At 40.2% G+C, this 14,990-nt stretch overlaps 1 protein-coding gene across 3 annotated transcripts in view; it reads left to right on the forward strand.

Moving 5' to 3' along the window:
• The window catches only part of LOC121598749 (serum response factor homolog), a 118,559-nt gene that overhangs the window by 100,744 nt on the left and 2,825 nt on the right, over nucleotides 1-14,990 (forward strand). The window lies entirely within an intron of this gene.

Consider the following 14,990-nt stretch of genomic DNA (forward strand, 5'->3'; position numbering starts at 1 on the left):
AATGAATCTCTAAAACAGTTTACATAATTATTTTATATAAATTTATAATACAAAATAACTATAACTCAAGTACTTTAGTGAATAAAACCAAATTCACTGCAAACTCACTGACACCAAATGCAAATAAAAAATCATATTTTCCATTCGTTCTAAAATTTTGTCAACGCTCTGATCTTGTAGATAATTTCCAACTTTTTTTTTCAATTACCATAGGCAGCTGCCCTTTCGCCATTTCATCCATATGTCACAATCCATCTCTTCCGATGGCTTGGTTTCCGGCCACCACCATCATTAATCAAGTTTTGCGGCATGCAAATGACGGTACAATTTGTACGAACAAATGTTTGTCCACTCAATCTTCCTCCAGCCCGATAGCCCTTTCATGCGTTTAAATGTCTCCAAAGTAAGCGAATTTTGTACGAGATAAAGCGAGAAAAACCTAAAGTGTGTATGTGTGTGCGGTCGTATGAGTCTGAAAGGGCGAGAGAGGACAGCGAGAGTTGACAGATAAGTTGGCAGGACATTAGGGCAAACACGGCAGGGGTCATCTCCATCGCGACGCTGGCGCACAACAACGATTAATGGGATGCTGAATGGTGATTAATTGATTATTTATAACTTTATTCTATCGTTTCGATGGTTCGACGCTCAGCTGGTCAGGGTACGGAGGGGTTACCGCCTTGTTCATAACATTACGTGCAGCACCACCAACGTACGCGTGTCGCTTGGGTTTGTGTGAGGTTTACATTTGCGCACCTCCGCGCCGGGAACGAATGCGCGAAACTTACGCGCAGATAAGATTTATGGATTTACTCGTGTCTCAACCGTTTACCTCAAGCTGTACAGCGGCTTATTCGAGCCAATCTTTCGTCGGATAAAATCGTGTGTCCGTCAACACAATGAGTAATTTAGAGCAGTGTATGTGCGAAATTTTTGCGCGTGATTTATTATCCACTAACAGTGGGTATAACCTACGAGCGGCGACACGTGGATCCTACAAAGGTTGAAGTTAACAGCAACGTAATGGAGGAAGGACGTTGCTACTGAACTGTGTGGTCCCGTTCCTTTGAGTGCAACCCGCGCGGTGACCCAGTAGATTGAATCTAACCTTGTGGTTGTCAATTGATCACGTTTCGTTTAAGATGACGTTCGATCTTACCTGACGTGATTGCATTACTTCAAAAGGGACCACCCTTTTAACCTGTCACTCCGGTTAGACACACGCTGTTGTAGGATTTGTATGAACGAAGCTCCTGTCGCTACTGAGGTTGTTAGAAGTTTGTTCGGTACCGTTTACTATATCCCTGAATGTCACCGTTGAATTCAAGCTACCACAAGTCGTATCTTGCTGTGACGCACCTATCCAAGGAATCGGAAAGCAAATATGAAATGCAGAAAGTTGAACTCCATTGACATTTGCTTTCCCATCTTCATCGCCTTTCTTCACCGAGCCTTTCAATCTTCGGTTCGTATTTATGTGCAGACTTTTATGACATAATTGGACTTTTGGAATAGCTTTCAGTTCGATAAGCTAGCATTTTGTTGACATACTTTTGTTGACAGCGATGATTAACAAAAGATGGTGTAAAGTAATTTGATATCCAAGGCACTTTAGCCTTGATTTCATATTTAGTTGTTTGTTTTGCTAATGGTTGACTCATAATTTATAACTTTGCAAAAAAAACTTACTCTAGAATCCCTAAGTAAGGCATTTCTATTATAAAGAAATGATTTGCTGCTTAAATGTAGACAGTACAAATAGCCAGCAAAGAGAACTCAAAACCCGGAACATGTTTCCTAGTATCTGTTCTGCTTAAATATACCAAAAATAGTATGCATCAGAAATACGGCATAAAAAATGTTTCGTGATTCATTTGAAAAAAACTTCTAAACTATTTAGCCTATAAAAAATTTAGAAAAATCACATTTCATTGCTTAAATCATTATAATTAGCTTTCATAAACATTTCTTTTGTGTTCGTCATCATGTTTTGTTATGTACAATTTTGTTTCCTTTATGTGTTCTGCTCAATCTCTTTCTCCCTCTCGTACTCCTTTGTTTGACATCATTTGGTACTCCGTACTATTATCGTTTTATTTTCTTTCTTTCTCTCCTATTTGCAGCAGTGCACATGCAAATTGCTCGATCTCGACTTCGATCTAGATTTCCTCTGAATTGTATGCAAAGCAGTGTGCAATTGCTGGGCCCCGTTGTCAATCTACCGTTGTCGAATGCAATGGCAATGGCTATGAAATAACCGAACCTCTTCCTCAACATTGCAAATCCCCACACGATTGGCTCCCACACTCCACACTCCGTTCCCGGGAGTAAACGTATACGCTCTTGCAAAACTCTCTAGAATTCTTATTTCTTTGACGGTGCTTGGCAAAAATTCGGCTCGGAACGCAACGCGCCTTCTGACGGAACTGTATCGGTACACGTTCTGCGGATCACACCATCCAACAAACTACCGTGACATGATTTTACGAACACACGCACACCTTAATTGTTTTCACTTATTCTCCCAAAGTTGGTTGGATGGATGTCAACGAGGAGAATATGTATATAGACTCCGTCAAAGGTCAACTTTTAGAAGAGAAGTGAGTCCTCTCAAATTAAAAGAGCAAACTGGATGCGTAGATGTCTTGGTTTGCAACTCAAGTGAAAGTTATTAAGATCAATAATTCGTCAAGCCTGTAGAAAAGAAATAAGAACGAGAGTTTTGATTTGTAGGGTGTGTGCGAAGTGGAGTGTGGCAAGCGTTATAACAACTGCATGAATTGATAGTTTGTTAAGTTTCTTCTACGCATCATGCGTGTTATAATAAGGTAAAGTGTTGTTTTTATTTGCTTTCTATCCCCGTGGCTTGTTTCTGTTAGTGTCATCGAGTGTTTTTTATAATTTCATCATTTAAAACTAATACATATCTGTCATTCGTTTCTCTTTTTATTAAAATAAAGTTTACCCAACATTTTAGCATTTGAAACCATTCTTAAACAATGCGATTAAAAACCTACACATTCACCTTCATTGTCCATAAACGTCAATTTAATGTGGTACCATCGTCAAATTAGGGCATAAAATGTCAAGCTCCGGACTCACTGATGCACTTGTTTGCAACTGCAAGCTTTGAACGCACTTGCTGACCAAGTCATGCCAACGCCATTAGCAAAAAATCGCCCTTGGCTACTTTCAATAGCGGTGGTAGGAAGGGTTTGACACAAAAAAAAAATCATGTGCTGCTGCTGTCAATAGTGAATCCCACGCAGACATCGTTTTGCATTGCAATCCATCATTTTTAAAGTTTCATTGCTTCACTCTACGTTTCCAGTGTTTCATTCTTCCTGTACCGTATTTTTCATTTGATGTTTCCCTTTCGTCCTCGTATCGTAAAAATAAGGGACGAAAAAATGGATCTCTTTCGCACTGGATGGATGGGCACATCATGCCTGGGTTTGTCGATCCAAGACAGGGTATAGGTAAAATTGTGTATTCATGTCGCCGTTGTCGCTTCATTAGGCTTATCGGAGTGTCCAGCGACAGGATCGAGTACACGTGCCCGCCGACTGGATGGAAGCGCGGCGCATGAGTGTAAGATTATGTTCAGGATTGTTGTGATGCGTACACGAAGATGACGGTAGATCATTATCATAAGACTTTGAGTAACCAAACCGATATTAATTATGCTGTTATGCGCGCGCTGCCTATCAGCCTTGCAGTTTTGCTGTGAGCCTGGCCGAGTTCCATAGAAGGACGAAATATGTCCGGCCGGTACGCGGGTATTGTTGGTAACGAGTTGTTAAATACCACGCGCACAAGTATGACCCAAAGTGGAAATCAAGGTTTCCGGGAGCCGGCCGTCAGCTTCAGTTATGTTTCATCTTATGTTTTGTATGAAGTTCGTTTTATTGCTTCCATCGGTCCAAGTAAAGGTTAGGATGAGGGGGTTTTAATTGCTCACGAGAATGTTTTGGTCGTGGACTCAAATTGTTCTCTTTGCTCTAGGGAACTGTATTTAGCATCAATGGAAAATATTCGAGCAATGTAGCGATTGAATTTTAGCTTTCAATACAAATTCTCCTTTTTTAAAATAAGCAGTTGAAAACTCGTCAAATTCAGATAGAAATTGATTACTTCTGAATGATGCGTTATTGATTTAATTTAAATTTAAAGTAATGGTCTACTTTTTAAAAAAAGAAAGGGAGTTTTTAGTTTAATTTATTGTTTATTTAATATTTTTTTCAAAATCAAAACCAACAAAAAGATAAAACATCAATGATAATTTATACAATAAACAATCAATTCAAAACATAACCAATTCACTACAATAAACATCGTATTAAAATCATTCGCTTTTGTTTTAAAGCATATTATATGTTATTCAAATTATTGATTGCTCTTTTGCTAGAACTTAAACCTAATTCTTCCACTTGCATTTTGACATCAACCAACACCTTTGAACGCTGAAGTGTCGTGATACATTATCAATAATTTAGAGCATGTCAGCTGTCACTTGATTGACCAATATGGCTAGAAAGAACGCAAGCATGTTCATCCCAGATTTTTATCATCAAGCAAAAAGAACTTTTAAACATAATCCCTTTTAAAACTTATACCAATCACTTCAATGGCTCTTCTTTTTGTGAGTTGCATTGCTTAAATCAAAACTAACAAAAGTGCCAAAGTGTTTTTCTTCCATTGTAGCAATCAAAGTATTTCTTGTTGTGTCCGCTACTTTTCCCTTTGTTCTTCTACATACATGATATCAGTGCTCTCGTAAACTCACAGAACCCAAAAAAAAACTTTGCGCAATTGGCTTCAGTACCTCAACATGCGCGCCAACTTCAGTGAGTTAACGGAGGAAAGCAAACATAAAAAAAAAAAACAAAAAACAAAGATATTTTACTTATTTATATGTTTATTTGTCCTGCACGTTTTTCTGCGCCTATCGCGCGTTCTCGCTCAAGTAACGCTTAGGTGACGAATCTTTAACCCATTAGTGCCCACGATATAATATTTCATTTCAAAACCTCCTTTTACCATCAATCTCAAAATTTAAACTTGTTTTTCAGTTATTCATGGATAATTGAAGAGAAATTATAACTTTTATATCGAAAACGAATCAATGCATTTTTATGCCTATTGTGTTGCTGTGTTTGTTTGTGCTGTATTAAAAAAACAATATTAACACATTATTATGTAAACCCTATTTATTTCTATTTCAATTTCAGGATATAATATTTTTATCCTGTATTTATACAGCATATGAAAATCCATATTTTTGGGAACCTCGATTTATAAATAATAATTGTCTATAAAAATATAAGCACAACATCCCCTCTTTGTACGTCATCTAGGTATATTCGCGAAAGTGTCAAAGATTCATAAGATTTAGTTTTGATATTCTCGGACACTAATGGGTTAAGAATCGAACTGGTATGGAGGATCGTAATTTATAGGGGAACCAAGCAAGGAGAGACGACTAAAGACTGAAATGAGCCAGCTACAGCATGATCAAGGTAGGGCCAAAAAAGCTTGAAACATTCTTTGGATCTTCACTTCCAATCACCATCGGAGACTGTATGGCTGCGGAACATTCGCTGTGTTGCGGAACACTCGCAGTGGACATCTTTCGCTGGGTGAAGGGGAAAATTTGACGGTTGGCTCATGGCCGGAAGACGTGATACGGTGGCAATACCATCGTCTCATACACACATGCCGCGAGGCTGCGTGTTCGGTTGGTTTTTCGCCGGTTGGATGATGTCTGTAATGTACACCTTCGCCGAGTCAGGATACATTCCGGAGATGTACGGCAAACATTCCACAGACGAGATGCATAGAACCTTTGGCTGTGAACACTGGAAACTGGGGACATGAATTTCAAAATTGAGGCCTTTAACATATTTTGTCCAATGAATTTAATTGGTAAAATTGAACTGCAATCATTCATATATTTGTTTATTAGTTTATTGAATCTTAGTTTTTGCGTTGTTTCATTCAATCTTTTTATTTTTTTTAGTTGTCCGGCAATGTTTACACTTCATTTTCATATTTACTTTATTAGATTGATTTTATGGTACAAAAAGAATTTGTTAGTTTATTTTTGTATCATTTTAATTATATTGCATTTTCAACAAATTTAATTATAAAAAAGCATTGAAAAAATAAATATCTTCGTGGACTTCAGCATTCCTTTATTCATCTTCGCACCATTTCTCGCATTGTGGTGTAGAAAGTGTTTTAATGTGATACAATTGCTACGAACATCTCTTGCGTATAGAGTTAAAGTGGGTGTAATTCTCGCTGAAACACCTTAACTGCGATCAGGGTACCTCAAACTAAGCAAAAAACTCATGAAACTAAAGCCTCACTGTATCCAGGCGAAATTGCTGGTTACTCCGATAGCTTTGCTCCTTCGTGTCAATCCTGTGGTGTGCAATCGCTTTGCGGCGAGTGATAGTCGTCCTCGGGCACGGCCAAACCCTTGATGGATTGATGTTGATTTAAAATGCAGAAATGCAGTCTAAAATTGAAGTACATTGCGGCGAGAACACGTACCCGATGTCAGCAGGCAGCGCACCACAATCATTGCGAACTGATCCGTGTGCTGTTGAGTGATTTGTGTGATGGACATTTTGTGACGTTCTTGGTCGTTGTCAGTTTTTGCGCCCTACGTGTGCTACAAGCGACTGGTGAAAAGGACGGTTTGCTTTTCTAAGATTTTTCCTTTCGCAACGAAAGAGAACGAGAAAGAGAGTGGCCGAGCTCAAAATGGCAACGCGCACCGGCTACGGTTTTGATAATTACATCATTTTGCATAATACGCGTACGACAAGCAGGAGTAGCTCAGCGTTTTGTTATTTACTTCTTTTTTTGCTTTTACTCCCTGTACCATGAAAAAGGCGTAATTATCAGCTCCAGCACGCACGCGGAATGTTCGTACGCAATTGCAAAATATCAATTTTCAGCCCGACGTTGACCGCATGCTGTTCATTTGAGGTTTGTTTTTTGCTGCTCTTGTCGCCCGCCCCTTTTGGCAGCTTGCTGGTTCTCGGACGGGGCGGACAATCACGTAGCGTACCCGGCCATTTTGAATAAATTTCCCATCACGTCCAATCGTCAGGCTGCGGCTGAGTACTTGAGCATTGCGTGAGCTTTTTACATAAAGAAACTTCAACATGAAGCAATTCCTTCAGGAAAGACTAGCATGCGCGGCGTAATTATTTGCTCTTTCTGTCCATAAGTTTTAAACCTTCCATCGGCCGGTCGGGGTTCGGGTTTCAGCGGGTTCGTTACTTATTGGCTGTAGAGTAAAATTATGATACGATGAGGTCTCTCTCCCCCGAACAGAGTCGTAGTTTTGCATATAAATGCAATAACAATTTAAAATTTTAATTGTATTGTATTGACTTGTATTTCATTTGAGCTTAGCAGTAATGATAGACAAGAAATCCTTCCAAACTTTGTCGCGTTAGCAAGCGTTTATACCTTGAGTTGATTAGTTGAGAAGAGATTATCAGCCACTTTCAAAACTCGATCGAAACTATTGTCAAATATGACATAACATGATGACTTCCTTGGATGTCTTTAGAACATTTTGTACGTATTGTACGTATTACTGAGTGTGAGGCACACGAAGTAAATTAAAGTAACCGTTACTTTTTGTAGGCCAGGTATGTAGGCCAGGGGGCCTGCGTCGATTCGGAATGCGGCCCGCGAGAATATTTTGAGAATTGCTAAAATCACTGCAAATCGAAAATCTGTTATTACTATTTGTCGAAGTGTATTAAATTTTCCAGAGAAGAACAATCAATTTGTTGGTATATTTTTAGAAACTAACATGAATGTACCCAGGCTTCTTTCGTTGCTGGCATATTGCTCAATACGATTGATACTCCTTCACTTCTGTCGCGCTTACATTTGTATGCACCTTGTCGCACCTTACGTTATCGTTTTCGTCTCCAGTTACCTATATGTCGTACACATATTGCTCGCAATGAGCCTTTTGTAAGAGCTATGTCGTCTTTTAATAGTACTTCAGATCTGTTCGATTTCAACATACCCTATCCTGTCTACCGATCCCGTCTTCGCTCCTTTTCCGTACCATAAACTCCTTCCTACTCCTTCGTGAATAATTGTATACTATAGTCAGTAAGCACTATTGCTGTAACCCAACGTAGCCGAGCAATTAATAAAATCAAAATAAAATAAAAATAAAATAAAATAACATCTTGTAAACTTATTCTACACAATCGTGCAGAGCAATCGAGACCCTTAAGAAACTTTGGATCGAATTCAAACTCAGTCGTATTATGTTTCGATTATTTTCTGAATATTAGCATAATTTTGTGCACACTCGATTGCACATTTTGTATAAAAAAATAGATTTGCGTAAAAAATCTCCAAACGAAAAAGGAATGAAAATAACACGATACACACACTAGGAAACTTCGCAACAACTAGTGATGGATTGTCGGAATCGCATCGACGGCTCAAAACCATTTCCGATCTTAGCTATTCCGACTCCGAATTCGGCCAAATCAAACCAACAGTTCCGTTCGGTGCCGTCCGAAGCCTATAGAGCCGTTTAGAGCCATTCGGAACCGTTGTCGGTTGTCGCACGGAGCGGCTTGACTGCAGTGAGAAATGGATCCGGTCGGTCCCACCGAATTTGACAATCTCAATGCCCCCGACTGCCGAGTAAAGGATTCATTCGGCTCCGAATTTCTCCGAACGGATTTGCACGGCTTCAACATTCTGCAAGACGAATTAATGTACTTTTCAACCTCCCCCAACATCAAAACCTTAATGATACGATTACGCTTAAGCCTAAATGATTTAGATTAAATTAAAACAATCGAAATGCCGAAGCCCTGCAATACATAGCTTATTAATACATTAGATCACGCATACCTCAATAAGCGAATCATCTCTCTTCAAGTGTCAAAAAAAAAAAAGATTTGCCGATCTTTATGGGATCACACACCACGTGTCTTCGTCAGGTAAAATTATCGTAGTTTATTTATTTTTTTCGTAAAATACGGGTTAATGTTATGAGAAATGAATGTATCACCAGAACACTTGGAACTTGGAAATTAGCAAAAAATAATGTTTAAACACGTTTATTGCCATTTTTTTCTCTTGGTCTGTAAAAAAATTGCAGGCAAATATTTTTGTTATTCATCCAGCGATGGATAGCTCCGATTGCTTGAAAAAGATTCGCTACACGCTGCTAGACTTCCCCTACATCAGTGAAAAAGTGAGGTTGAGCGATATTTTCTAACAAAACTGCCGTGTGAGAACGTGACTGATGAAAAATATCCTATTTTAATAATAAGGATAAAAGACATTGCATGTGACTTTTAGAGTACATTACATATTTTTTCTCACATAAAAAAGAGCGCAATGAAAAATAACATCTCAAACTTGTAAATAAGAAATGATTCCGGAATTGAAACGAGGAGTACAAAAAGTTAATTTGTTTAACAATAATTATTTTAAAGAGTATTTTATATAATTTATATTGCGGCCCGCGGATCACTGATAATCTGTACTTGCGGCCATCTGATGAAATGTGTTTGACACAGCTGTTGTAGGCAACTGCAACTTTCGTTTCTCTTCGATCGCGTTTGGGAAAGTGGCTGTAAATGTTCTTTACATTGTTTTCTACTCAAATCAATATGAAATGCCCACATGTCATACCGGCATTTTGTTGTAATGCTTGTTTTCTCACATTTGGATTTGACCCATAATTCATCTGATGCGGTAGGGGTTTTTGCCACCATGATACGTCCACCACCACCATTTTCCAAATAATGTGAAATCAATTGTTCCCTATGGTTTTGTACATCAATTAAAACCATTTGTTTCACCCAGAAGAACTTTCTGAGTAACAAATGGCGTTACGGGAATGGCGTAACGACCTACGCAATCATGCCGGCTTTTACAGGTTTTCGAGACATATTCAGTACCACGCAACCGAATAGTCAGTCCGTGTTACAGAGAGAATGTCCAGGAAGGACGTTTGTTATGAAAAAATGTCACAAAACATAGTATATAATTGATGCATAAAAACCTATTTGACATCTTAAGACATTTTCGGAAGGAATGATTTAACTCTCATTAAACCAACCAGCAGAAACCATTTTTTTTTTGCAGCATCTATATTTGAAGATTTTTTAATTCAATCTCTAAAATTAACTACACGATATACCACATACGAGAATTTTTTCAACAGCTGTCGCATTTTTGGCGCAAACATCGTTTTAGCAAAATTTAATGCCCCTGTTGTTTTCATTTTGTAGCATAAACTCCATGCAACTTTTTTTAGTTGTTTAATTACAAACTATTATGTCAATACTCAATACTAAATAGTTTATAAAAAATTCTTCCCATGTAGACTGTTACACAGTAAGAATTATCCGACCTTGTGATATAATTATACCTAATACAGCTGTACATAGTCGCGTGAAAACATAAAAGAACACAACTACAAGCATTAACTTTGCGTCAGTAACTAGAAACATTCGATTATTCCTGTGCATGTGCATGTAGCATCCTCACTATGTTGTACATTCCAGATTATTGCTGATTTGGTGATTCACACTACATGAACCTACGGTAAGACAATTGCCCTATGCTTACCGATGAACTCCATAACCGAACCATTCTAGAAATACTCCCATTAGACTCAATTAAATAAATATCAGACAACAACAAAATCCAGTAATAGTAAATACACATAATTTAGGAGTGTATACCGACAGAAGAATCTATGCCGTATACTATTCAACCACACAATTCCATTCAAACAAAGGGTATAACAATGTTACCAGTATGTTTTGTTACCAGTATTATTCATCAGTATCCATTTCTGTGCCACATTATCATTAAATCAATCTAAACAAAATATTGCCTCCGTTGATTCACTTTCGCAACATGCACAGCAGGTGGTATTAACTCTAAACTTGTCACTCTGCATGAGTACAAAAAAATAAAATTCTCGAATGAATGATCGCTTCAGACTAAATGTGCCATTGAAGAAGATACTTGCAAACATGTTAAGAAAAAAAAACATCAACTGGTAAAAACACTCACAACTCCCTGGGGTAGGAATACATGCCAGAAGAACATTGACAATTGTCAAATGTTTTGCCAAGAAAATCAAACTTGTTCAGCTCTGCTGTAATCTGTACATCGCCTTGCATGTAACAAAAACCAACAGACAGCAGCAGGTACATCCTCGCACTCGCATATCACACACTGAGCTGAATTGCAATTCGTACTGCGCTCGGTAAGGATGTGTTTTTGCGGCGCAAATGTGTGGACCACCCAAACCGTCATCGTGGGAGATTTTTTGGTAAAAGCGTCCCTTCCTTGCCATATATGGACACAGAATAAACAGCCGGGAAAAACGCATTCACATAGAGAAATGGGACGGCAGACCCGGGGTGTAATTGAGACATCCGATGGAATGCGTTTTCAACGGGTAACGAATTTAAGAGCTGGACCACCTTGCACGAAAAACTGAGCAAAATGTCGTTTGACGCCATTCGATTACCCACCGGGAATCGAATATAAAATGGGGTCGTTTTCTGTGTGATTCGAGTCCACGGTGGTGTCGGTCAGCATATTGCGGAAGAGCAGCATCTTCGTGTCTGATAATTAAAAGATTAATTCCACCTCTGGACCGAGCGGCGAAGAAGATATTTTTCCACGATTTCAAGATCCGATAAGGTACAACTAGACGATCAAGCTCTGGCGAGGAGAAGGGGGTGAATCGCTCGATCGATTATTCCATCGAGGAGCGGCGTTGTGCTTGATAAGCTCGCTCGAACCTTGTAGACATGATGGAAAACGACATCGTCGCTTGCTTCGAAGGAGGCAAGAGAGCTATGGAGGAAGGGTGGAAATTGGCAAAAGAAGGAATGCAATCGAAGGTCTGCGGTGTACTTTTCCTAAATGGTGTGCTCTATGACAAACAACATTTTACTAGAATTAAATGTTTCCACCCGCCGTGTCACGAAGCCCACATGAGCCTCCGAACGCATTCCAGCCCTTTTTGCTTATGGCAAAACTCCTGCCTGCACGACCTGCACCAGTTGCGGTAGATGCCGTAGATGGACACAGCTCGTCAAGTTTGAGCCCGGGTGTCCGCAGCCCCGGCTGGCTGGTGTCCGCATGGAAGCGCGGTGCGCAATCTATGATCCAGTCCACCACGACAGACACGATGGCTCTCCCAAACGCGTTGCGCCGTTGGTCCACGCAGTCTGGCCCGGTACGTGCCCCGGAGGATGAGGCATCACTGTTTGTCTCAGCGGTGTCATTAATTTATGCTTTCAATCCGCCGGTGTCAGTTTTGGGACCGCCGGAGCATCGCAAACCAAGTACGCGATGCAATGTGTCGCCTATCGGATGCAGCAGGTGTGCGCACGTACACGTTCTTCCCGTTTGCAACAAAATGCAACACCCGCCCCTGGTGCGTCGAGAGATGATACCGTTGGGAATTGGTGTCGCTACCGGCCGCGGAACTTGCTGTTGGACTCCGTTGCGAATAGGCAGGTCGGTTCGGTGAGCTAGAATAGATGACACGACACACGGTTTGCCCTTGTGGTTGACGAACGTTCTCATTAGAGTGCAATGGTGTGTTTGTGTTTGCCCGCGAGATCTCGCGGTACCCGCCGAACGTGACTGTGTGTCCTTTTTCTAGATCAACACCTTCCATTTTTTAATGGTTTTGTTAGAGATTGTATTTTTTTCTGATACAGCCATTTGGCAGGCACATAACCTTTGTCGGCTTGATAGATGAAAATCAAAGTGGGACAATGTCGTTGGAACTGTTTCCTCTCTACAATTATTGTGACCCTCAGAAAATGAAACTGATTGCATCGGTGAAGGTTTTCGTGTACGTGTACGTAAAGATTTTTTTGTTTTTTTTTTTTTTCTCGTTAGAATGGCTCAACTGCCCTGGTGCCTCTGATTCGTCAACGTTTGAGACTTTCGAGTAGATGAAATTGTAAAGTTAATTTATTTTCTTTTACACAACTTTATTTTTGTCACTTGGAATTGGATTTGCTGACATGTTTATTCCATTGTACAACATTACATTACAGCATCCGTTATATAGCTTTCTTTCCATGTTCTCATCAAAAAGCTAAGTTTTTTTTCTTTTTCCAGATCAATTATTAATACAACAACTATAATTGCAATCATTGAATAAAGTATCAACAATTGTTGCATCATTTTCTCATTTTTTGGCATCGTCTAGGAATCGGACATGTTTATGTCGACTAATTTAAATGAATAGCTTCAGTTATTTGCCTTATTTTTTATAAAAATTGTAAGAATTGTGCTTTCAAGTTCGATACCAATTGTATTGTATTCTTGGAAACTTTTTACTCGACAAAATATGCTCTCTTAAATCTCCCAAACACATATTATCTATCTTATTTAAACTTCAAGTGTGGCTACACTAACGCCAACGAAACGCATCATTCCTACAAGGCAGTAAAGGCGCTTGAAATCATCACAACAAACCCCCATCGTCTTCGGTATGTGGAAAAATTTCTGAATTCGTAATTTGTCTCTACCACTAAATATTATGGTATCGTCAAGTTTTTCCTGCACATCATGCTAGTTCGCTGTTTCATCGCCGCAGCCGCCGCCGCAGCCGCCGCCGCCGCCGTTTACGTAGTGCAAAACAAGCGATCCCGTAACATGCGGCAGGCGCTGATTGCACTCAAAGAAGCGAGAAAGAAAACAATCAGACTGCTGGGGTGGAGAAAGCGGTGCAATTGCACCGTCCGTTCTTTTGCTCTCCTTTGCTCTCCCGTTCTGCGGTATTCACATTTGACCCAAAAAGGTGCGCCGTTGTACTTGCATAAAAATAGAAAATATCTCGTTTGTCCGATCGGCCACCGGGTTCCAGGCTTGCTGCTGGCTGATGGTTGCTGATGCTCACCTATTCTGTCAGCGTGCGTCAGTTGGTCTGCGCTGGATCCGATCGCACGCACAACAGCGGGAGGCCCGCTAAGAAATATCTGCTCGCGGCTGTGTAGCATTAAACGACGACAATCTTTACTTCGCTGACTATGCTGCCGTCCAGCTCCTCGACGCGCGCGTCATAATTTTGCGCTTCATTAATAAAATACACCACGGCCATCGATGTGATGTCTCCGTGCCGTGTCCGCCCGAACGAAGGGAAAGCTCCATCACACCCCGGGAGACTGGACGGCTCCGGTTTGCGAAAAATGACATCCACCGGACCGAGCACGGCTTGGCCACGGGTTTCATTCCGGCAGGTGATACCTGCCGTCCAGCCAGGCGGAAAGCTAACCTGCAGAACGTAAGTGGGGGTTTGGGGGCCGTGCGCTTTGAGGACGGCCTTAAAAAGGCAACCAGCAGAAGCTATCGAACTTTCCCAATCGGGTAGAGACGGTTTGCCAAATTCGGGTGGAATATTTTATTAATGAAATGCCTTACCATACGCGGGTCGAAGGGAGCTACCGGTGGGACGGATGGGAACCGAGACGCAGGAAATGGTACTCTATGATGATGATGGCACATACCATCGGGTTCGTCACTTGCGCACGTAAATGATGAGTGTTTGCTAAATTTCTATGCTGTCAGTGTGCTGATAGCGCAAGATGTGTGCATTGAATTTAGTTATACCAGACTAGTTTCGCATTATTATTTCTGCTTTTTTTTGTTTCAATCCGTGTGATTTTTTATTGTATCGATCGATCTAATTGTGATATTGCTCATATCTTGTAGCACATTATTGTATTATATATTATTGTAATTACATCGTTGAATCAAGGTTTGAGCCGGTCTCGTGGTACAGTCGTCATTTCCTACTTAATTATTATGCCCGCCATAGGTTCAAGTCCGGAATGGACCGCGCCCCCATATGTATGATTGATTGACTGTCTGGGTATGGGTAATCAATAAGTCACTGAAAGACAAGTTCACTAGTGGGTACTGGCAGGCAA

The sequence above is a fragment of the Anopheles merus genome, chromosome 3L (genome assembly GCF_017562075.2).
Source record: "Anopheles merus strain MAF chromosome 3L, AmerM5.1, whole genome shotgun sequence".
Taxonomy (NCBI): Eukaryota; Metazoa; Arthropoda; class Insecta; order Diptera; family Culicidae; genus Anopheles; species Anopheles merus.